The 23,384-nt window shown below is 39.7% G+C and overlaps 1 protein-coding gene across 4 annotated transcripts in view; it reads right to left on the minus strand.

The window, feature by feature from the left end:
* LOC107093760 (zinc finger MIZ domain-containing protein 1-like) overlaps window positions 1-23,384 on the minus strand; it is a 123,163-nt gene that overhangs the window by 66,685 nt on the left and 33,094 nt on the right. For all 4 annotated transcript variants that reach the window (XM_015389375.1, XM_015389052.1, XM_015389214.1 and 1 more), the window contains exons 2-3: window positions 22,709-22,820; window positions 6,673-6,749 (exon numbers count right to left, since the gene is read on the minus strand). The gene's annotated coding sequence lies outside the window, so the exon portion shown is untranslated. The remainder of the gene's footprint in view (window positions 1-6,672; window positions 6,750-22,708; window positions 22,821-23,384) is intronic.

Below are 23,384 nucleotides of genomic sequence, written 5' to 3' on the forward strand. Positions count from 1 at the left end.
ATCCATCCATCCATCCATCCATCCATCCTGAATCTACCGAGTTCTTTACAATAGATAAATTTGTGCGTACGAAGTAATGTTATAGGAGTTTAAAACAAATAGTGGGAACGAACAAATGGCTACAGCTTCTAAACACACAATTGTCAACAAAGAAATATGAAGGTTACAAGCACTTCATAATTGCCAGCCTCCTCAGCAGGTTATGAACGAACAACCCCCCCTAAAAAAAAACTTTAGGTCTGACACAGTGGTTGTATCGAAACCCCCCTCACCCCCCACCTTATCTAACATGCACACATACAGACACATGCACACAACACTCTCCGCCTCCAACCCTCTGATGTCTGTTGGCAGATCTGTCTCAGGAGCCTAATTGGTACTTTCTTATTTTTTTTCCTCTCTTTCTCACCCTTTACTCTGTCACTCTCTCGTTCAGCTGTGTGTGCGCGCGTTACAACTCAGATGCGCTAGTGTCTGTTGCAGGGGATAAAGAGCATAAGAGTCCTGTGTGTTTTCGTGGCAGGAGGATAAGAGCGTGGGTGCCACTAAATGAAACAGAGGCTGAAGCAACTGCACACTCTGCGGCTATGTGATAGGACGAGCCAACTCGGTTAACCAAATCTTGGAATGAGCTGCTGAAGCCAGGCGTGCGCTGCTCACGCGCGCACACAACACACAAAGCCAAAGGCGAACGCAGACAGAAGAGCACACACATAAAAGTTGTCCCAGTGCCCAGGCACGAATCCTGCTGCCAATAATGAGGAGGTTTGGAGATGTGCATTTGTTTGAGCAGATCCAAAAGACACACTTTAATAGCTAACTGGATGGCTTGCACACACTGCCTATCGCACACCATTTTCAGTCCACGGAATGTTGAATTTTCTGTTTAGCTTCTTTTGTAAGAAGGTGCACACGGTTGCATCTCACACCTGCTGATACAAGATACAAACATAACAGGAGACATTCTGCTACTACTGCTATTATTCAGTCAGTAACATTTTTTTGAAAGCAGTCCTCATTCTCTTGACATTTTATGTGGCAGCGGCTGCTTACAGTACACCGTAGATCTGAGATTTGTGTCTTGGTAGCATGGCAGCCAGGACTTGCTTGTTGGAGCAATGATTTGATTAGGGTTTTGCACTGATTACGGTCTTGTTGGTTACAATATAGAGTTCTGTCAGGGAGAGCAAGAGGGCAGGAGCGGGAGTGATTGAGAGTGGGAACGTCAGTTTGTCAAGCTGTCAGGAGCGATGCTGTATCGTGCTTCTGAGGTGTTTATGTGTAGGCGAGACGCTCGAAATGAATCAGTTTAGATCAAAGGGTATCAGAGAGGGTATTAATACAAATCTTTTAGCAGCTATAAGCACTCAGGAGAGCCATGCATTTGTGTGTGTTTGTGGGTGTGCTTCTGAAATAGCAATTTTGAATTAGATGGTGGCGATGAGGAAATAACAGAAGGGTGCTTCTGAAAGCCAGAGCCTTTTATTTAGAGTTGCACTGGAGCTACAGCTACTGGTGTGTAACATCAGCTAAGAACAGATAATGTGAAATCTCTCAAAGGCCCTTCGCCTCTGTAAGATTTATAAAATATTAACTAAACTAATCTAACGTCTATTTTACTCGGAGAACCTGCTATGCAGCCACTGATTCCCTGTAAATCAGCAGCCACTCCGGAGATTAATTCAGAGAAATGCTGCAAAGCATTTGATCTCTGAAAGCCTGGGACAAGGTGTAATTATTCCCTTCCGTGTATTGTGCTTTCCATTAATTAGAAGTATGCCACTGAACCTTGCTGTGATCGTTTAATGACACCGGTAGAGGCGCAGAGGCCTGTCTCAACTCGGCCTTCTTGCCAACATTGAGTTTCCCTTTCAGAACATGCAATTACAACATCATGCAAGACCAAATCAGAGATCAGATCCAGTGTTGTATGCTGAAAGGATTCTAAATACAAAGATGATCTAATCAGACATTTCTCAGCGATTTCTGACTGTTCTTAACACTGCACTAATGTAAGAACAGTATTTAAATGCTTTGCAAATCATGCAAAGTCAACAGTAAATACTGGCTGGTAAATAGCTTTTCTTGGTCTTCTTTCCAACACTAGATGTAAAAACTTAGTGGTTGAGATGCTACATTTAGGCAAGACACTATGATAAAGGTAAAAATAAGGAAAAGAGCAACAACAATGTGGGTTAATATTAATTAACATGAGCAAAGTTCAGCAGCAGCTTTGCAATGACATTATTTCCTGGTATTGTGCAGCCCTACTTGAAATACTGTATAAAAGCCTATTTTATAAATGTTTTTAATAATTTATGTTACAATTAAAATTAGCATATATTCACAGCTGACATTTTAAACAATGTTTAAAATCTTATATCAGCAGTTAGTGTGGTTAGAGCAACTAGAGGTACTAAAAAGGTAGTCCTTACTAATATTTGAAACCAAAATCTTGCCTTGCATGTTATGGCATGTAGTAATTACTGCTAGAATTTAAACAGCTTCTTACATCCCTGTGTTTCTTCTTATTTAATGTTTAAGATTAAGTCATAATGAAAACATCCCACTCTAAGGTGTACCTGCTTTCACAACTACAACACTGAAGAGTGTTTGAGTTTGCACGATCTGGCAGTGCTAAGATCGGTGGGCTAATATGTAAAAATCTTTTAAAGTTTCTGAGCAGCCACTATCATGCCGGGGAGAATCAAGCTGAAAGGAATCGCAGGATTACGGTCATCAGTCAATTTCTCATTTCATCTCTTGAGGAGATTATTTCCTTTATCTCAATTTGTAGATGTCTGACGTTAAAGCAAAAGAGAAACATTTTACATGCGAGCTGTAAGAGCTTCACCTTCAGACGAAGGCAAAGAAAGGAGAACACAAAGTAAATCAGAAAATCGTCTGAGAGGATTTTATAGATTGCAGATTTAATGTCTGTCTAAAGGGGGGGGGATCAGAATTAATCCTCTTTACTGTTTGTTTGGTAATCTGATTTAGTCAGATCTTTCAGCTGCTATCTCTGGTTGTGGTTACTGATGCTGTCCCTGGACTAACCACGGCCCTTTTCACCTTCCGGGATCCCCCCCCCCACATCACTTCTATGTATATATTTTAAAATGACATATGAACAAAACATGGGTAAACATAAATCCCTGCCTTGTTTGCCAAATCCTGCAATGTGTCTGCAAGCAAACTATTTTACAACTCGGCTATCCCTGCTCCACATACTAAATGACCTACTTTGCACATTAACACACATTTAGATGACAGCGAGATCCAAGGCAGCTTCGTATCTTCTGTCTACCTTTAAAGTCCAATATGACTTGTTCATATGAAAGAAGCTGCAGTTTTTTTTTTCGAAGCCTCCTGTCATGTTTGAGTCGATCACAGAGACAGCAAAGCTGACTGGAGTTATGTAAAGCCACACTAGGGGAAATGTGTGCATAATGTGTGGAACACTCGAGAGCCGAATTGTACTTTAGTCGTGCAAGTGTGTAAAAAGGAGATGAAGCTGACACAGAGGCCCACCTAAGGTGCTCTCAGCTCAGGCAGAGCTATTTCCAGACCAGCAGCCCCTCCCATCCCTGTACCTCCAACCTCTGGTGGGGAAACCACACCACTGCTCAGGCCCCAGTCACAGACACGACTCAAGAATGGATCCATTATTCACACAATATCACACACACACATATATACTTAAGGGACTGGAGCACATGCTAGGATGTGGTAGCACTGAACGATTGCTCACTTTTACTCAACTTTACTTTGAAATGCTTGAGCAACTCACACAATGAGACTCAAATTTCTTTTTCTTTTAACGAGGCACTATTCAGCTTTTTGTGTCATTAAATATCTCATGAGTACCCTCTGAGATTTGGGAAAACAAAGTAACTGAAACGGCCTCGAGCAGAATAGATGTGCTGCTCTCTTAAAGAACCATGTGAGACAGAGATGCACCAATCAGGCCATAGCCGACTTCTGCTTTTCTCACAGAAGAACACAAACATGCATGCAGGTCCTTTAATTGTTTTAAATGTCCGTTTTTTTAACCAATCAAAGGTCTATCGTGATCTGTTGATTGATATTTTGAGCTCTAATGTAAACACTGATAACCAAAGAGTAATAAAAGTAAAAACATCTTCTGTCTTTGCAGGAAGTTTTAGAGAACGCTTGACGGCACAGCACAACTCCACGAGACTTGACATGGATGAATATGTAAGTGCTCTCCCTCCCTGTCTCACACACCGGCACACATGCATACACAAAGAGGCCAGATTGCAGATTGCGAGTTTTGCTCATGGACCATGATAAGAAAATGTGGTAAATGCATAATCTGATATGCATGACTGGAGGTTTCTCTCTGCCTTTCTTTCCCTCTTGGAAATCGCAGGTTGCATCCATAATTTACACCAGCCTCCGTCTGTTTCTCTCTTCCACTTTGCTCTCTCCCAGTTTTTCTTTCCTCTCCATCTCCCCTTCGCTCTCCTGGCAATCTGGCTTGTGCAGCTTTGCTCATTAGCATACTGCAAAATGTGCAGATGCCACCAAAAATGATTCACCTTCAAGCACTCTGATGCTGTTTCGCATGTACACAAACTACACCGTCGACATTTTGCACAACATCTCAAAGAAAAGGCGGTGAGATCAGATCTCTTTTTCCTTTTATGCGACTGAGAAATAATACGACATTCTTTGGTTTGCTGTCGGTTGTTTCCTCACACCCTCATTCAACCCAATTACATCATCCATCATGGTGGTCAAAGGTTTTCGACACTGCGATGATGACTGCCATGGGTTTAAACAGACACTTAAAATTCATGGAGTCCAAAGGATAGGCGAAAGCATAACACTCGTGCTGTTCAAAGGCTAATTGAACACAATATTCATGCATGTTTTTGCATGAAATTGAGCCTTTTCCCGCAGATTGGGGAGCATAAAGCAAATGTTGGTTGCTGGTGAAATTGAGATGAAAATTTGCTCTTTTCCATGTGAGTGATCTTGCTGACGAAGTCAGACAAAAGGTAAAACATGCTAACTCCATATTGGCTCTGCACTGCTGTTTCGGTTGAAAAGCAAACATATTGATGCTTAGGGCTGGGTGATATGGCATAAAAATGTTATCTCTGATAATTTCCTACCAAATCAGAATTATTGTTTCATAATAAAAAATGACAGATGCCTTGCATTATTTTCAAAGATTTCAATCATTCCCTTTGGGGGTGACCTTACTTTAAAGAGGAACAACATTCAAGCTGTGAAAATGTTCTCACAAATAAAAAATTTAAATAAAAAAAACAAAATGTTTGCTTGATTTTTTCCAAAAATTAAATCTTCATAAACAGAAAATTCAATAATTGATTTTAACGATAAATTGCCATGCCCCATTGATACGCTTCTGAATTTTTAAAATTTTTTTTATCATTTTGAAATGCCACAAACACTAACTTCAGTGTGTTTTATTAGGATTGTTTCATTTAACACAAATCTGTGCATAATTTGGAAAAATAGCATGTATTTCAAATTTGGTTATAAATAAAAACATCTGAAAAGTGTACATTTTGTATTAGCTCCCCTTAGTCACTACTTAAAAACACCTTTAGCTGCATTTTTCTTTAGAACGCCGTTCAAATAGCATCTGTAAACACAATGTTCAGCTCATGCACAGATTCTTTAGGTTTTAGGTCTTGAATTTGACTACGAAATTCACACGCAGTTACACTTTGATCCTACTTGTTTTCTTTGAGCTCTGGCTTTATATTTAGAGATGTTTTGCAGCTGAAAGGCTAACCCACTGCTCTACATAAGCTTTCCGATCTTAGTCGGTTGTGGGAAAAAGAACTATGGGAGTTAGCCAAAGTAGCCAATCAAATATTATATTGAAACAGTCCGTTATGATTTTGTAAACATTGGTATTTCCACTCTAGATTCAAAACAGCTATACGAGATGTTCAACGCATTGATATTGTTCTATACCCCGGCCTTGCTTTAAACTTTAAGCAAGATCTGTCGGCTTCATGATGCTGTTTTTTCACCAACAGACGTCATAACAAAAATATATCTTTCTATAAACGCATGAGTAGAATATGTGCAATAACAAGGTATTAGATTTTATCTGTGCAGAAACATATAAGGCCCATTAAAGACTCTGAAGTTTGCGGTTACAACGTGTCAAACAGTGAGGAAGTTCAAGGGGTATGAATATTTTCCCAAGATGCTGAATTTTAAAGACAGAAGCCACATAAACCACATCTAGCAGAAGAACTGGTGGCTCTTCACATGAAAACTGAAACCTTTTAAATGACAAGCAAGTTGTATGGCCATCCAAACAGCATCATATCTTGAAAATAACCAAGCAAATACACAACGGTAGACGGCAATGAAAGCTTGTCTTTTTAAATGACTGGATTTTCAGATAAGAAAACATTTGTTCTTTCTTTCCACACAATGCCTGTTCTCTCACTCTCCTCTTCTGTACTGTTACTGTACAACAAGAACAATCTGAACAATGTTTGATTGTTTAAGAGGCTGGTGTGACACAACAAAAAAACTAAATCCTAACCTCTGCTTCTTATCTTAAGTTTGAGACCCTGCAGCACTATCAGCATCGCAGCTCCAGCTCACGCTGAGCGGCTTGGACAAAGACGGAGGGGATAAGGCAGGAAATCTTACCGATTCTGACGAGGAGGCTCCTGTTTTTGCTCTTAAGCAAAACCTGCTTCTTAGCCTTCATAAATCACAGAGTGAATCTGAAATCAAACAAAGCAAAATGATTACGGATAAGGCAGAATGTGCTTTTTGGAGAAACGGGAATACAAGAGATAGTTTGCAGGAGTTCTTAGCATGGCATAGGAGCACCCTGCTGTTCATCTGACAAATTGGAGGCAAATAAGAAGAACCTGGGAGCTGCAGAGAATCTGTATCTACAATCCTGTCAAATATTAAACATTAAGCACCTTAAACGAGAAACAGGAGATGAGTTGTTGCAGTAGCAGCTGTCTTCCAAACTCTCTAATCATGCAGGAACAATTCTTTTCTTTTGCTTCTGGCTCTTTTCTAACAGAGATGTGCACATCCTCCTGATGGGACAGCCACTTGCTGCCTATTAACACACCATAACCTATTTTACACAACTATTCCTTTAGCTTACTTAATTCTGTTTGAAACTACAATTTAACATTTTCTGCATATTAACAGATTTTAAAACCTAGTTTGCAAACTAAAGATTACCTCACATTTAACTACCGTTAATGCCATGCCTACAGGCTAAAACTGCTTCCAAAGATAGTCATTTTTCTCATATCTGAATCAAATTAAATTAGTCATGTGAGTTTAATTAGCTAAAACAATCTTATACAGTATTTTCACACTTGGTTATTGGGAACAGAAAAAGGTACTCAAAACAGAGAAAAAGAAAGGATGATAACCCTCTAGTCAGAAAGAGGGTGTATGATTTTATTCATGGAATTTGAAAAATGCAGTAGTACAATAATCAAACAAATTATTACCTAACCTAGAAAGTTTGTATTATCAAACCAAATGCTTTTTAAAAATTATTTTTCTAAACATCACCTGGTTGTCTTGAATTTCTAAATTTTAGTTATTTATTTGCATTATAAGCTTTTGAAGCCATGTAATTATCACAATGAAAACGATAAATCCTGTAAGTCCTATGAAAATAAAATGTAATATATATAACCACCATATTCAAAACTATACAGTCTATTTTCCATGCAGTTTGCATTATGGATTTTGAAATGTGAGGCAAAATGTGTCTTTAATTAATAAACTCACTAATTAAAATAGGAAAACTACATAGATAACTAATCAAAAACATGTGTAATTAACTAAATATAACATTATGAAAACTAATTAAAAAGCAGATATACTAATTTATTGTTCAGTCATCAGATGCTGCAGCAATTCATTTTTATGCTTTTAAGTTTCCTTACTTCCCTTGCTTTTTTCCCCTCTTTATCCTTTTTATATAGCATGGTGCCTTTGCCTTTCACTTTCTGCTAATATTCCCAAATGTTTCTATTCTATTCTATTCTATTCTATTCTATTCTATTCTATTCTATTCTATTCTATTCTATGATTTATTTAATGAAGTACTGAAGTTTAAGGTCTAATAAAACATGGAATAGAAAAAGAAATAAGATGTAGCTACAAGGTTTTTGTTTTTTAACAATTTCTTCTTTTTCCTGCAGACAAACATTTATTAGGATTTGTTTGAGAAGTACTAATCAATAATTTCATCTGTGAAGTATAAATCACATTTCTATAACAATCATATGAGAGGGAGAATTATTTAATTACAGATTTAATAAGACCATTATTAGATCTGTCCTTAATAGCAGTTTTTTCTTTAACTCTATCATATAATATAACCCCATACGGATATATTTTACCGTAACAATGTGGCACCTTTGGCACTCAATAAATATCACTAACAGCAGCATTAGCTGCATTACTGTGGATTCTACTAATCAGGGTTTACACACTGGGAGGTTACCTTTATGTGTGAAGAACCAGAAGCACTGCTCTCACATCATTATTCACTGCCGCTATCAGTCACTGAACCCTAACTAATACAGGTAACACCCTTTATATTTTCTGGAACCAGCTAATTATCACCACTAAAGGCAACAGAACTTCAGCTCAGGGGATTAAACCAGAAACAAATAAGAAACAAAACTCACACAGTAAACACACATCGGTCTACTGAGCCCCTAAGGAAAACGGCTTATAATAAGGCTTCGGTTCAGTTATAAAAAATAATGAAAACATGCTAGAGAAAAATACTCCAAACAGTCAAATATTGTGAGCACTTATCTAAGGAAGGGTCATCCTTCTGCAGGGAATCAATAATGCTCACCAAGCCTGAAATGCATTAACCGCAGGACACACTCTGTGTTTGTGGATTCATCTCAGCTCGTGTGTCTTTGTTTGACTGAGAAGTTCTGAAGCACAACTTCCACTGCTGGTATTATTTCCACATTCATACAAAGGCTCCATCATGGTGCTAAATGAGCTGCAGTGGGTGATATAAAAGAAAAGTAAAAACATGCGCACACACAAGGTAATTTACTGATCCTCTGTAATGAAACATGACGCCAGCCAGGCATGTTTTCTCACTCTCACCGAGAGGAAATATGGCTGCTGAGATATAAAGAGCCTCAGAAGAAAAAAAAAACTGTCAAACCACCTAAAGAGAAAAGGCAGAATTATAAGAAAAAACAAAACAAATGGCGCCATTGATTCACTACTTGTTTATTTACAAGCCTCTCTGGAGAAGAGATAAATTCCCCTGCTGAGGCTCTGTTTCCCCATCACACGACACGACGGGATGCATGAGAAGAAGGGCGAGCGGGCCGCAAGCACAAATGTAAGTACGCAAACACAAACGTCTCGCATCTGGATTAATCTCCAATGGGCGTCATCGCAGATGCCATTAAATGTAGCAGAAGGCGAGAATCATTCGGGAGAGAGAAAGAGAGAGAGAGAGCTCCATCTGAATAATTTATTCTGAGGCTCATCTTGTCTCGCACCGGGGGGATTTCTGCTTTCAATTTACACCGTTTTCCTCCCCATATTCGAATCAGGAAGCAGATTTGTTGTGATTGACATGCAGAAGGTCACCGCTCGCTGTCTGGTGTTGTTGGTGATGCCCTCGGTGGGGTTGGTAGGCCAGTCTATTCGTGCGCTGAGAAAAGAGACGCCGCATGTGTTTTTGTTTTGTATTTTTCTTTTTGGGGCGGTCTTTGTTTACACGCTCAGTAACGCCGAAGAGTAATGCCCGTGGTGCACAGAGACATTGGTGTGTTTGAGCTTATTAGAAGAGCTTTCCAAGGACAGAGGAGGATCTAGAAATTACACAGGCTAAAAAGGGAAAAAACACTATTGCTAATCATAGCAGAACGATGTTAGGAATGCAGAAGCCAAGAGTGGGGTAGGGGAGGTGGACAGAAAGGGAAAGACAACAGGACAGAAGGGAGGCTGGAGGACACGAGACAAGGAGGAGGTAGAAGTAGAGTGCAAAATGAAGCCACAGCTCTCATGCCTGTCCTCATGATGAGTGTCACAAAGGGACTGAGAAAAGGACAGAGAGCGGTTCACGAAAGGCGCAGGTCAACTGTGACAGAATGAGCTGCCATTAACCAGACAAGCAGAGGGAGAACTCTATCTGAGTGACAAACTGTAGCTGTAGCCCTCTATGCTGCACAATGGATCTGTTTTGTTTTGTGTTGGTGTTCTTTTGGGAAACAATCCATCTATTCCGGTGAATATGCAATCTAGGACACAAAGTAGAAGCAAGAGTTCAGTCTCTAAGCATCCTTGGAAATCTAATCGAAACATTACAAAAATGATTTATTGAGTCTTTTGAGCCAAAACCTTTTTTAGCAAGCAGAGAGAGCTTGTTGTGTGGAGAAGTCAATTGGTGTGGGCTGGCGCGCACCAGACACGAGGACTTGACTGTTTCTGGCCCTGCAGTAGGCAGGCACAGTGCAGCAGTTCAACAAGGCCTCTTTAACCAGCTGAATGACAGGCAAGCAGACGGGCGGCCAGCCAGCCAGAGCGATCCAGCCCTGGCTGCGATGGTGCCAAATCAGTTCCACCAAATGATGCAAGCAGAAAGAGACTGGGAGAGGACAGTCTAAGTATACTAGCGTCTCCAACAGTTAGGTCATCAGAGTGTCGTTTTTTCCCTCTTTTTTCCATGTATCCCACCCTCCATGTGGCACCAGTTTTTCACTATTGTCTGCCAGTTTCCTTACATGTGCTCTTTTAGTTACTGTGGAGGGTATACGAATGGCCTGTGCCTTGTTAAACTTTAAATGTCCCCAGGCGCTGCACTGGTTCCTCTTTGCACTCTCTGCCTTGTGGAAATCTCCATGCAGACTGAAGGGAAACTCAGCACCATTATGACACAGCATACAGGAATGCACCAGCGGATGTGGCTCTCTCTCTCTTTCTCCTTAACTTCTCAGTCAGCTCTCTTCTTCCTTTCACTGTGGACAGGTCCATATGCACCCAGTAATTATCAAGGTTATTTTCTCCAGAGAACCAAATCCCTGTTTATGGGCATGAGCGTGTGTCACCAGAGCCTCGGCTGTCAACCCCACAGGACGCTGACTAGCGCACAATCTCTGTTTCTCAAACAGAGAATCCGCTTCATGTCTTTTGCATATTGTGCTTAAAAAAAAAAAGGTTTAAAAAATTTACAGTAGCTTTGTCATGATCTCAATCAAAGACATTTAAACGGTTGTTCCTTAAGAGCTACAAACCTTGGATTTCTCTTTAAAAACCCACAAACTAAAGAAAGAAAAAACACTGGCACAGAGTAGTGGAAGAAAATCCCCTGTCACTTCATGAAAATAATTACTGAAGTAAAGAGAAGTTACACACTATGCCTAATGGCATAATAACTGACCAACACAGGGTAGTTCCAAATAGAGAGGTGAGGAAAATTACCAAACCGTTTTAATGGTTTCACAAATACAAAAACGACATCCATTTGCATTTATCTCTTATCTGTCATCTCTTTGATACACTTAAGTTTAAAAACAAAGTGACAAAATCCCAAAAAACAAGTAAAATGCTTTATATTTACTGAGATCAGATTACACACAGTCACTATCTTTGCACGTTTACACACTGGAATAGTTTCCCAATCTTTGTAAAATATCTCAAATAAATTCTGATTTCTGCAGTCTATCCAAACATTTTAAACGGGACTGAGGTCTGAACTTTGACTGGGCTGTGTTAACATGTTCAGGAGTGTAGTCCCACTTAATCTTGATTAGAATGGGTCTGCCCAAGTCTGCATCCTTCCAGAAATTCCTGCATTAGCTAATAACTTTCCATTAGCTAAGATTAGCTTTCGGTTTCCCTGCAGATTAAAAGCATCCTCACAGCATGATGCTACCACCACCATAGTTTTAGGAAATAACTATAAGAAATAGCTTTATTGCCAATAATTGTTTTACACATACAAGGAATTGGGTTTGGTGATAAGCTGATATAGACTAAGAGTTGACATTAAACATACAGAAATATACAAAGTGAGTTTTGTAGTGTGGATGGTATCTTTAAACTAGAAACCATGTAACTTCGGTCAAAAATCAAAATAAAGCAAATGTACTTTTTGGTTGTCACGTGCAAAGAGTAAGATAAAATCTTCATATCCTGCAGGAATCACAGCAAAGACTGTGTTTATGTTGGCTGTAGTGAACTCTAAGAAAGGAGAGCATTTTTTTTTACTTTAAGACGTTCAGTTCAATCTTTTCCCCAGTAAGTTTCCCTGGAGAATTTGTATCCCGGCTTCAGCAGACATTTCCTTTTTGGCAAAGGTTTATGAGGAAGCAAAGAACTTGGAACCGCTAGTTGTTAGCGAGGCTTGTAAAAGGCACTAAGTGACACAACAAGGTAGGCATTATACCTGTTAATTAGAGGCAAACAGGAGGCAACTTTGTTTTGTGAATAGGACACAGAGTAGGCTTGTTCTCATGGTACAGTTGGCTTGTGAGCAAACAAGAGCCCGGAGCAACCTGAATTGCAAGCTCAAGAGTATATTTGCATGTAACAAACTGTTAGTCGGGGTCAGTAGTGCACATGCTTACACAAACACATACACAAATAATGAGAAACTGGCTGCTCTCACACAAAAGCTGCTTCCTCTTTGTTTCATCACGCAGGCTGGGCTTTGTTGGTGTGCGGAAATACCTCCAGAGGGAATGAAAATACTGGCAAGTCCCTGCAGCTCTTTCTGGAGTGGAACACGGGCAACAGGGTCGGTCCTGCAGCTGCATGATTGCTTGCAACACGCAAGCACGCATGCCAAGTGCCCCAGTAGACTCGGAGCTCCAGTTACGCACAGAGATAACCATGTTAACCTAAAGAACATAAACACTAGGGTGTAGTTACATGGCTGTCGGGGTACCAGAGGAGCTAACACTGACAGAGCAGAAACCCAAGATGGACTAATACTATCAATGTTGCTGCAAAATCACAGGGAAAATCGCTGTTAAAGCTCACAACAACACTAAGAAATCAGCCTGGGAAAACCTAAATGACCTTACATCTTAGATTTACTGACTTCTTGCTGGAACATGATAAACAGTTCAAGAAAAGGTCGGTAGAAGCTGAGATGTCTGAGGAACATTAAATCACGAGCTCTAGGTTCATCCAACATTAGGATCGCACACAATCACCCAACCTAAACAAAACTGGGACGCCAGAAAAAACACATGCCGAGTCCAAAAGAACCCTCACTGTACCCAACTCTGCTGCAGAGCAGCCCAGTACCACGCTTCTATCCTTCCATGTTCCATTACCTCACTCTGTGGACATCTATACAGGCGAAAAACACGTGCTTGTAATCAGACGACAGCATTCTCCACTGATGATTAAAGTGAACCACGGTCAGCACTTAAGGCATAAAAAAAACAGCACATTAGTAAGATATGTAGAGTTATAACTACAAGAAACAGAGGAAATGCTTGATTTGTAGAAGTAAAGCCACACTTTATGTAAATCTGAAACATTCAGAGTGGGAAGTGTTGAAAGACACATTTCTGGAAGTATTTCAGCCCAACTCTTAACACATTCACAGAGTTTTAGCTTTGCTGTCTCACTTTGCCACCCACGCTCATATTCTGTTGACCCAGGAAATTAAAAACGACCTGCTATTTTTATCTAAAATGTCATGTAGATTGTGCCTCCTACATAAGTCTGAGCAGCTACAACGTCTCTTTAGTACAGTTACTACATGTTTGCTGAGATAATCCTGTTTCTAAACTCTGTGCAGATTCAAAATACACTCTTCTGCTTCAGAAATGCCACTGTACTGTTAGAAATAAAAGGAACGCTGTGAGAAAAACATGGGACAAAAAAGTTTCTAGGCAGGTGCTTGAGAGTGCATGAAACTGCTTCAACACCAAAAGGCTTCTAGCCTTCATTTTGCACAATTTATGAAGTCTCGTTTATTTATGGTGTATATCTTGCATTATGTGGGCTGCTTAAAATCTGAACAAGATAAAGCACTTCTCAAAAGGCAAAGCTCCAACGATGCACAAACACACCACCAGTGGCTGCTAAGATATCTACAACCGGAGAGGGATCCTGGAGATTACCATCATCCTTTATCTCTAACGTCTATATTACAGATATTTATATCAATCTGTGGTAAATACTGATGTAGTGCTGTATAATTGGGGCTCTTGCATGGTTGTACAGGACCAAACAGCCTGTTAAATGACACCAAGATAAAGATTAGTCATTATCAGGGCGTTGCTAGAGGCCAGAGCTGCAGACAAATATTCCTTGATTCGAATGTACTCAGCAGGTTATTTCGTCCCTGCCCTTCCTAACAAGGACCGTCATTAAACCAGCCCCTGGGTGTAGGTATGTGGGTGGGTGTGAGGGTCCTGGTATAACAGGATCTAATGTTTGATGGAGATTTATTATAGTCATCAACTGTTACTGGTTAGACAACTACAATAACCACTAATTCTACAAACTCCTGTTAATGGGTAAGGTTCTAGGATGCAAAAAAATAAATGATTTCTAATTATTTACAAAAGAGGAGAGCCTGTCAAGTAGCAAACAGGAGCTGTTGACTATTTGGCTTATTTCTAGTAGTGTTCTGTGTGATAACAGTCTGTGGTAATCTCTACATGTCTAGACAGCAGAGTATGGCAAGACAGAAGCCATTTCTTCTGCAGAAAACAGCCGTCCCTGACTAAAAAATTTCCAAAATGTAGGGAAACATGTTATAGTCTGATGGAACCTCAATGGAATTTCTCCACAGTTCCTTAAGGCATGTTTAACACAAAAGGTGTATACAACATTATTGAAAGCACAGTGTAATGTGTAAGTGTCACAATCTGGGGTTACTTTAACTCAGATGGAACAGAACTTTTATCAAAGGTGATTAAAGAAAAACATTTAACCTTTAGGAACGTGCGTCCTTATGACCAAAACCATCAGGTATCTGCTTGAAAAGTCTGTGATACAGTATTTCTTTCCATTTCCAGTTGGCAGACGCTGTGCTTCTAGAGTTTACCTCTCTTTATCCTCGCTTGGTTGTTGGTTGTTCTGAAAACTAAACAGAGGATCAGAGAAGATGGGCTGTTTGCTGTTTCTCTACCCAAACTGTGGAATATCTTTAAATGTTGTAGAGCATTATAAGTTACTTTAAATGAAGTTAAAGTGAATAGAATAATATTGTGAGTTTATATTGTATTACCAAGGCCAGGATAACCAAGTCATCCCCTGGAGCATGGATGTAATTTTTCACATTAAACTGATAATCTTATTCAATAAAGAATATGCATCTAAAAAAATCTCAATTAAAACTGCTTGCTTAAATGCCGGCAGGGAAAGCTGGGTAATTGTATTTTTTCATAAAACATATCATTGTGGGAAAAGTTCCCAAAGAAAGCAGAGGAAAAAACAACTCTATAAGATGCATTTTATGGCTGATGGCCAGGATCCGATTTCTGCTCTGCAGCCCTGTTTGGTCCAATTATGCCAGCAGCAACAGATTATTTGGTTTAGATTCCAAAAAATGTTTCCTATTTTTATGTATATTTTTATAACGTCTTAAGTTATCTGTGCCACCTTCTGATTCCCCCATAGTGCACATTTTTCTGTTGAAAAATTCCATCTTTTGACTTAACAGCTGAGTAAAAAACAGCAATGAGCAGATATCATGGGGGAAAGCAGACTCTAGATGTACTGACGGAGGGGAAGAGCTTTCAAGACAGCTGCTCGAGTTTCTTTCTCTGTCACTCTCACTCAAACACACACACACACACTCTGAACTCCCTCTCTCCTTTTTAGCCAGTGACAGCAGGCACCCAGCGATGACACGACGAGTGTCTCTGGCAGCCTGTAAGGCAGCACTAAACAGACAGAAATATCTGTTCTGACAGACGGACAGACCGTCACCCAGTAAGACATGCATGCAGCTGTCACAGACCGTACTGCACCTCCTTCTAAACCCCCTCACTTGATTTTCTTTTTTCTTGTTTTAACTCTTCTCTCTCCACAGTAAAAAAGTCTTTTACTGATTTTTCTTCTTGATGTTTGATTCACCACTTCCAGATTTATGACTTATCGTATGGCTAGAAAGGGTATAGACTGAGTTTTGGTGTCACGACCCCACATTTGAATATACAAGCCATACCTCAGCTCATTAACATCTCCGCTCTTACCATTTGTTTATTTCTACTTGTGCTTTATTTCACAGGAGAGTCTGTTCTCAATCTTCTTGTCTGTTTAGCCTTTTCGTTCTAAGCAACAGCCGTTTTCAATTAGGAGGGTCAGGGAGCGGAATAACTAATACACTGGTATCTGACTTTGAAAGACCCACAGAAAAAGGAACTCCTGCTGCAAGAGCGCGGGGTCCAAAACTAGATCAGAGGCTATGTGTTTACACATGCGCCTGTGTGCATAAATCTGCGCCCTGTCGGAAGGTTGTCAGGATACTTTGACATCCGTATTTTACATCGGAATATAACAAACAGTGCTGGGATTCATGAGAAAGTGTTGTTTGTTGTCACCTTCTTTGAAATTTAAGATATGGAAAAACAATGGAAAATCACACCCGCTGAGCCATGCACCAAAATCTTTACCCCGAAGAGAGAGCTGTGTTAGTGGCTTTGTTTCAGTAGTAAGCCGAAAGCTGCAGAGGCTTGCGGCTGCAGTTTACAAGGCACATCTGCAGGTATTGCATTTCAAGCAGAGAAACTCGAGCTGTGAGAAAGAACGTATACACAAACACCATCGCAGACAGAGGAATATTCAGACCGATTGCCTCTTTGTCTCTTGTAAAAACACACCACAGGTGTGAGCTTTTCTCCATGGAATCAAGACGAGGGAAAATGGAGCATCAGAGCAAGGCATAGTGACAATCTGTGTGTTGCACTATAAAAACACTCAGTTTTGTTTAAGATTGTGCACGATATATGACCAGAGGGAGCATTGAGCTCTTAAATCATCAAAAGGAAAATATAATAGAAAATGTCTACATGTGAGGTATACTGAGGCTCAATCCAAACTTACACCTTTCCTCTAACCCTTAGACCAATCACTGCATTATCTGCAGTCATAGCAAGCCATTTTGTAAAATCAAATTTTTTATTTAAATTAGAATTAACCTCTTGATAAAAATCTGATCTTTTTCCCTTAAATCTGCTATAACTTTGACCGGTCTGTCATAAACTCAACCTTGAACCTACCAGACTTCAATGCAGCCAACTGGTAGAAGCACCAACATGCTTCGGAGTTCATCTTTAGGATCAATTAGAAGGTAAAAACAAAACTTGGAAACTTTGTTGACAATCTTGAGAAATACCAGCAACTCTTTTGACATTTTAAGCTTTCATCCTCTGTCATCAGGCATGTTAGAAATGTTGAGAGACAATTTGATTACAGTCAAGGTGTGGAGTCCTCAGACATACTGATGTTTTACTAACACTATTTGCACGAAAAGCACAATAATAACCTACATAAAAAGCCAAAGACAGTTAAAACAGAAAAGTCAGTTTTTAGTGTGTTTCAATGTAACAGTAAACCCCTTTTTAATGGCAAAGGCTTTTTCATAGAAGCCTCTGCTTCTTGATGAGATTATAATGACCAGTCAGCCGGAAAGGCAGAAACAGTAACATTAGTCTGGTTAATAGAGTCCAAAAAAAATTGGGTTAAAGTCAGGATCATCAGGTTAACATCAGCAGGGGAGAGAAACATGCAATAAAAGTCTGATAGCTGTACCCTTGGGCCTAAGGAAGCATAAAATAATATTTATTCACTACAAAATTTGGGATATTTTGTTATAAAGGTGGAAATTTTTTATATTGCATGCATATTTCTGGTTGTGGGCTGAACTTATTTAACATACTTACAATTTTTATAAATAATGACGTGGTGGTGTCTGTGGTGTATTTGCTGTTTATACTTCTTTGATGACTCAGATTGTGGTTAGTGTATCAAGATCCCAATCAGATAAGTTATTAAGCATTCAAACCCAACACCAAGGTCTATGTGGTAAGACACTGGACTGCGGCTAAAAGATACCTCCATGTAATTACATTTCCTCGACACACCACCTCCCCACACAGACTGCTCTGAAAACATCTCATGCAGAGACGTCTTCACTGTTATATTTTGAAAGCTCCCGCAATAATGACTCGGAGAGAATCAGATCTATTTGTTTAAGACAAGCATGGAGTAGTCTGAAGGATCATGGGTAGTATCCTTCCTAAATCAGCGAGAGAAAGAGCAATCAGCTAAGCTTCAGATGGCATCCAACAGATTTGGGCTCCTTTCTTCAGCACTGTTATTGTGGTGCTCCCACACAGTGGTGATGTGTTGCACGCATTTCACATAATTTAAATATGTCGCAGATGGACAAGAATGGGTCTAATTAAGAAACATATGCATCACACTTACAGAGAATAATAATTCAAACATGTGCTTTTTATTCACTTCTTTCATCTTGCATTCATTCACCAGGAGTTGCAGGAGACTGATGCTGGCATTTCATCTTATAATTTGTGAATTTATGCAGATGACAGCACCATGTTTCTTTTGTTTACTGGAACCGATTGGAGCACTCATGAACATCATTTCTCACCTTCTCACAACAGCTACCACCCCTTCCTCTCCCCAACCTTTCCCTCTTTCTCTCGCAGGAAGTGTAGCTTCGGCATTGGAGGAACGTCCTCTGTATTATGAGGAGCCATTAATGAGCGTGTGGCATGGCATGTTGTGATGCGCAGCATATTACATCCATTCATCAGAGTCAGGAGACACTTGACAGGCGGACAGCCAACAGGTTGTGTAATCATATAACACAGCCATGTCAGGCCTGCCACAGCACTGTGTCCCATTCAGGCCTCTAATGTTGTTTTCCTCTGGGTAATTGACAATGCCAGACATGGAGACCTAGTGATGGATAACATAATGGACCAAATGGTACACAAAGATGGCGGCAGGCTATGATGTCATAATAAATATTTGAAGAAATATATGGATTCATTAAAACTGATCCATGACTTTCATGGTTTTTGACAATTTGTATTTAAGAATTCACTCCAAAATCATTCTGATTTAGGTTTTGATGTAAATTGTTTTAATTATGTCTCCTGTACTCATGAGCTGGCATTAAGAGTGTGCCAGTATGACTAGCTAGACGAAAATATGCCTATAGAAACACACATTTGAAAAAATACATAAAGGGCAAAACAAGGACAATGGAGTTGTTTATTTTTTTCAAATTAATGAAAAAATCAAAATGCTGTTTTCCTGGGCACATCCTACTACTGAGAAGAGGAACTGGTACAGATACAATTTACAACGGAGACTACATGAGCATGTATGTATGTAGGATGGGATGGGATTCCAAACCCAAGAATTAGTTGTTTCTGCACGCAAAAAAAAAAAGCTTCACCAGCGTAACCAACAGTTCTCAGCAACACGTAGGGGAGGGGTTGTACTGCTACTTTATGTCAGTTACTCCACCGTCTTCTATACAAACCACAGTACTTGAATACCTAGAAATGGTAGGAAGGTTTTTTTTTTTTACTTTTAGTTTAATAAACCTTTCACTACCTTCTTGCTGGTAATTATGGACAACTTCTCTTTTGTGGCAAAATTATCCAGTTCTGAGAGGGTTCAGTGCATCATTCTAGATCTCAGCTATCTACGCTGAATTTTTGGCAGGATTCACATCAGGACTTTAGCTGACACTTTGAATACTTCTGTTGATGACTCTGTTTCTGTCCAGAGTATCCAAAGTTCAGGTTTTTCTGCAGGTGGAATCTATTCCTCTATTCAAAGAAATGCCCACAGTTGTTGTGTATTTTAATATTTCAGGTGCAATCCTGCCAAGGTTGTATTCCCTACCTAATCCTTTTGGATGCAAAGCAAGAGAGAAATATTTCTACAATAGAGGAATATAAAAAGCATATAGAACCTGGTCAAACAGGAATCATTTATAAGGTCTTGTTGAAAGAATATCCAGCTGTTTAAGGACAAGGAAACCAATCAAAGAACAATGCCATTTTCATGGTCAGGCAGACAGCCTGAAACAATAAGCCGTTAGCAAGATTTATAACAAGAAAACAATAACATGAAAATTGCATTAAGGTTTGTAAAGAAAATGTCAGATATAGAGTGAGACAAAGTCTGGCCTTGGGCAGAACTAGACCGCATCCAAAATATAGTACATCATCAGTATTTGTCTCCTAAATACTGCAGAAATTGTTGCTCTGCGATACATTATCTACCTAAAATTAATCCAAAAACTATAAATCTTTTAGAGAAATCATTTGAGGATTTTTTTTAGTTATTATGCAAAGAGGTGAAAAGATGAACTGAAAATTTAAGGACTTTAGAGTTGTAGAGCAACAACATGATGCAGGGAAATGTCAAGTTTTAACTACTGAGCCACAGAAGGAAGGACAACCCCTAGGCAGGGTGAGACATTGTTAAAGAAAGAAAGTATCCCCATTCAACCTGCTCTGCTCTGTCCCTAAGCTGGAAGGGAATAGACAACGTTCTTTCTCATCCTCCCACTCTACACGGCTTTTTACCTCTGGTTGTTTGTGAGAAATCGTTTGCAGCAGACAATCCCAAAGAAAAGAGCCAGCTTATAAAAGTGAAAAATGGGCCGCAAGATGAAACTAGAATGAATCGCACCAGCAGAGATAAAAATACACATCCCTGTCTTTTGAACATCCTCGCTGTTTCCGAAACTGGAGATGAGACACCTAAGAAAATCATAGTTTTGATCATGCTAACATTTTAAAACTCTTGTTCTCATTTATGTTTGCCTCTGTTTTATTGTCAGAAAAACAGTGAGTGCAAAATAATTGAGTGGTGGTAAGAGCAGAATTTGTTTCATCACATTATCTTTGACAGCACAAAATTTAGCTTACAATTAATTTTGAAATAACCTAAACTTTATCAATCACAGCAGCAATGCTCACTTCCAAAAGTGTCAATAATTTCCTCTAGAGTGGCTATTGTAATAATGGATCAGGTAAGAGGAAAATAAATCTTTCACTACAGACAGTCTTTACCATGCCCATGTCAAGAAAAAAGCAGTGTTAAATGACAGGCAGCCTCTAGATCTCCCAAAGATAAGGTACATCTTGGCCTTTCATAAATCAAGAGGTAGCAGCGATATCCTGCACAGATCTAAATGACTTGGATTGGTATCTAGAACAAAGACACTCAGAGCGAGACTTCCCTAATAAGCCATTTGTTGTAACAGAGTGCAGTTTCCTTTATTTTCTTGACAGTACATGATGTACCTGAATGTATTTGTTTAGGTACAATGTGAAACCTGTCTTTGAAGTGTGTTTCAGCCTTGCTGATTGGTTTTATCTGTTTTTGATTTATTTTGGTATTTGCTTAAAGGTCTAATCTTCAAAGGGTCTGAACATACTAAAACACATGCAGAGTAGATGGCCATAAAAGATGCAAAGCTATTCATGTGTAAAATTTTATTTGCTTGTATGCTTTCACCAATATGCAGATCATATTCTAATTACCAAACAACCCAAATTAATAGGTGGAGGATATGCATCTTTAAATACCAAACACAAAGTGAGTTATTAAACCTGGGAGCCTTAATTGCCAACCTCTAAGGTGTGGAAAGATGGATTTACTTTCCTCTCAATGTTTTTTTATTTTTTTGGTAGAATGATACAAATAAAAACAATTATTATTTAAGTCTTTTCAAAAAAAAAATTATGATTGGAAGCGTGACATAGTTTGGGGTTTGAATCCTGCCTAGTATCTTTCTACATGGTGTTTGTATGTTCTCCCTTTGTGGGTGTGGGTTCTCTCCATGTTCTCCATGTTAGATTGAATGATGAGTTTAAATTGCTTTGAGTGTGTGCATGAGTGGATCTCAATATGTTGCCCAGCTATGGACTGGCGATCTTTCCAATAAGAAACCTGCTTTTGCTCATAGACTCACCATTAATCCTGACAGAAGAGCAGAAGAAAATGATAATTTCATTATAATCTCCAACTCCATCAGTGAGACTTCACCCTTATTATGATTATTTAAGGATCAAGCCAACAGACTTTTTAAGCTTATGGAGGGCAGATGTTCTCCCAGCTACATCTCACTAATTTCATAGTCAAGACTAGGAGTACCGAGACCAAGACCTTATATATTAGTGGTCTTGTCCTCTAAAGAACTTGGCCTTGTCTTGGTCTCGGTACTCCTTGGTCTCAGCTGGTGTGGTCAAACTTTTCTAATCTAAGCGCCTTTGAATCTATAATGACAATCTGACATTCACAACAAAAATGATGCTGCTCAAAACAAAACAAAAAAAAGGTTTTGTGAGATTTTTCTTTTCCTGTCTGGACACAATGGAAAGAAATTCCGAATCATTTCATCATGTTTCAGTTGGTTTTTCCAAGTATTGACACTGGCCACAGGATTCTTAGTAGAGTCTGGCTGGATTTCTTTTCCAAGAGAGCCAAGCAGGATTCTGCCCAGCCCCTTATAAACACCAGCTGCAGTCTGCTACTCAGTTTCCAGTTTCTCCAAAGCCACCAGCGCCGGACGGCCCAATCAAAACCAGTCCCAGCGCTCCCCTCACTACGCTTTCACAGAGTAAAGCACTGGAACAAGAAACGTCTACAATCAAAGATCTGTGAAATAAAAGAAATATCCTTTTACCTGCGTAACCTCAGGGGTGCTTGTGCTGCTCCTGCTGGCACCCCCTCCCCCGCCCCGCCCTTCATGTATTCCTCCTGCACAATCCGGTGCTGACCTCTCCTTAAGAGGAGATCTGAAGGAAAGGGAAGACAGAAGAGAAAGGCTGTTAAATTTCCCCTTAATGGAATGCCGGGGAGAACCTGGTTCAGACAGAGGACAAATGTATCACAGAGAAACACACCGCGGTGTTGAAAAATGTATGCAGGAAGCCATGAGGGAGTTTGCTATACTGCCCCATTTACTCTACCTCCTAACCCTGCTGGAGAGTCAATGAACCAAAGAACAACTGCACCACCAATCACACTGGCCCTGTGTAGCCTATATACTGCAGCAAACCTGTGTGAAGACCCCCCCACCCCACCCCATGCACAGGAACAATGTCCTTCCCAAAGGTTATCAGCCGTCTGGTGCTTGGTCAGCCCCTCATCCTGAGTCCATTACACACACAGAGCGGTGAGATTCACTGCTGCCTTAATACACCCTCATAGTCTCTTCTCACTGCTTCACTGACCCCTCCTTAACTCCTCACACAAATCCAACATAGGCTAAAAACACACATCCACACAGGATTTGGGATTAGCCCATTAAAGCATTTGCAGCCTGCTTGAATATATTCTAAAACAAAGTTTTGCTACAA

This window comes from Cyprinodon variegatus, unplaced genomic scaffold (assembly GCF_000732505.1).
Source record: "Cyprinodon variegatus isolate N-32 unplaced genomic scaffold, C_variegatus-1.0 Scaffold1, whole genome shotgun sequence".
Taxonomy (NCBI): Eukaryota; Metazoa; Chordata; class Actinopteri; order Cyprinodontiformes; family Cyprinodontidae; genus Cyprinodon; species Cyprinodon variegatus.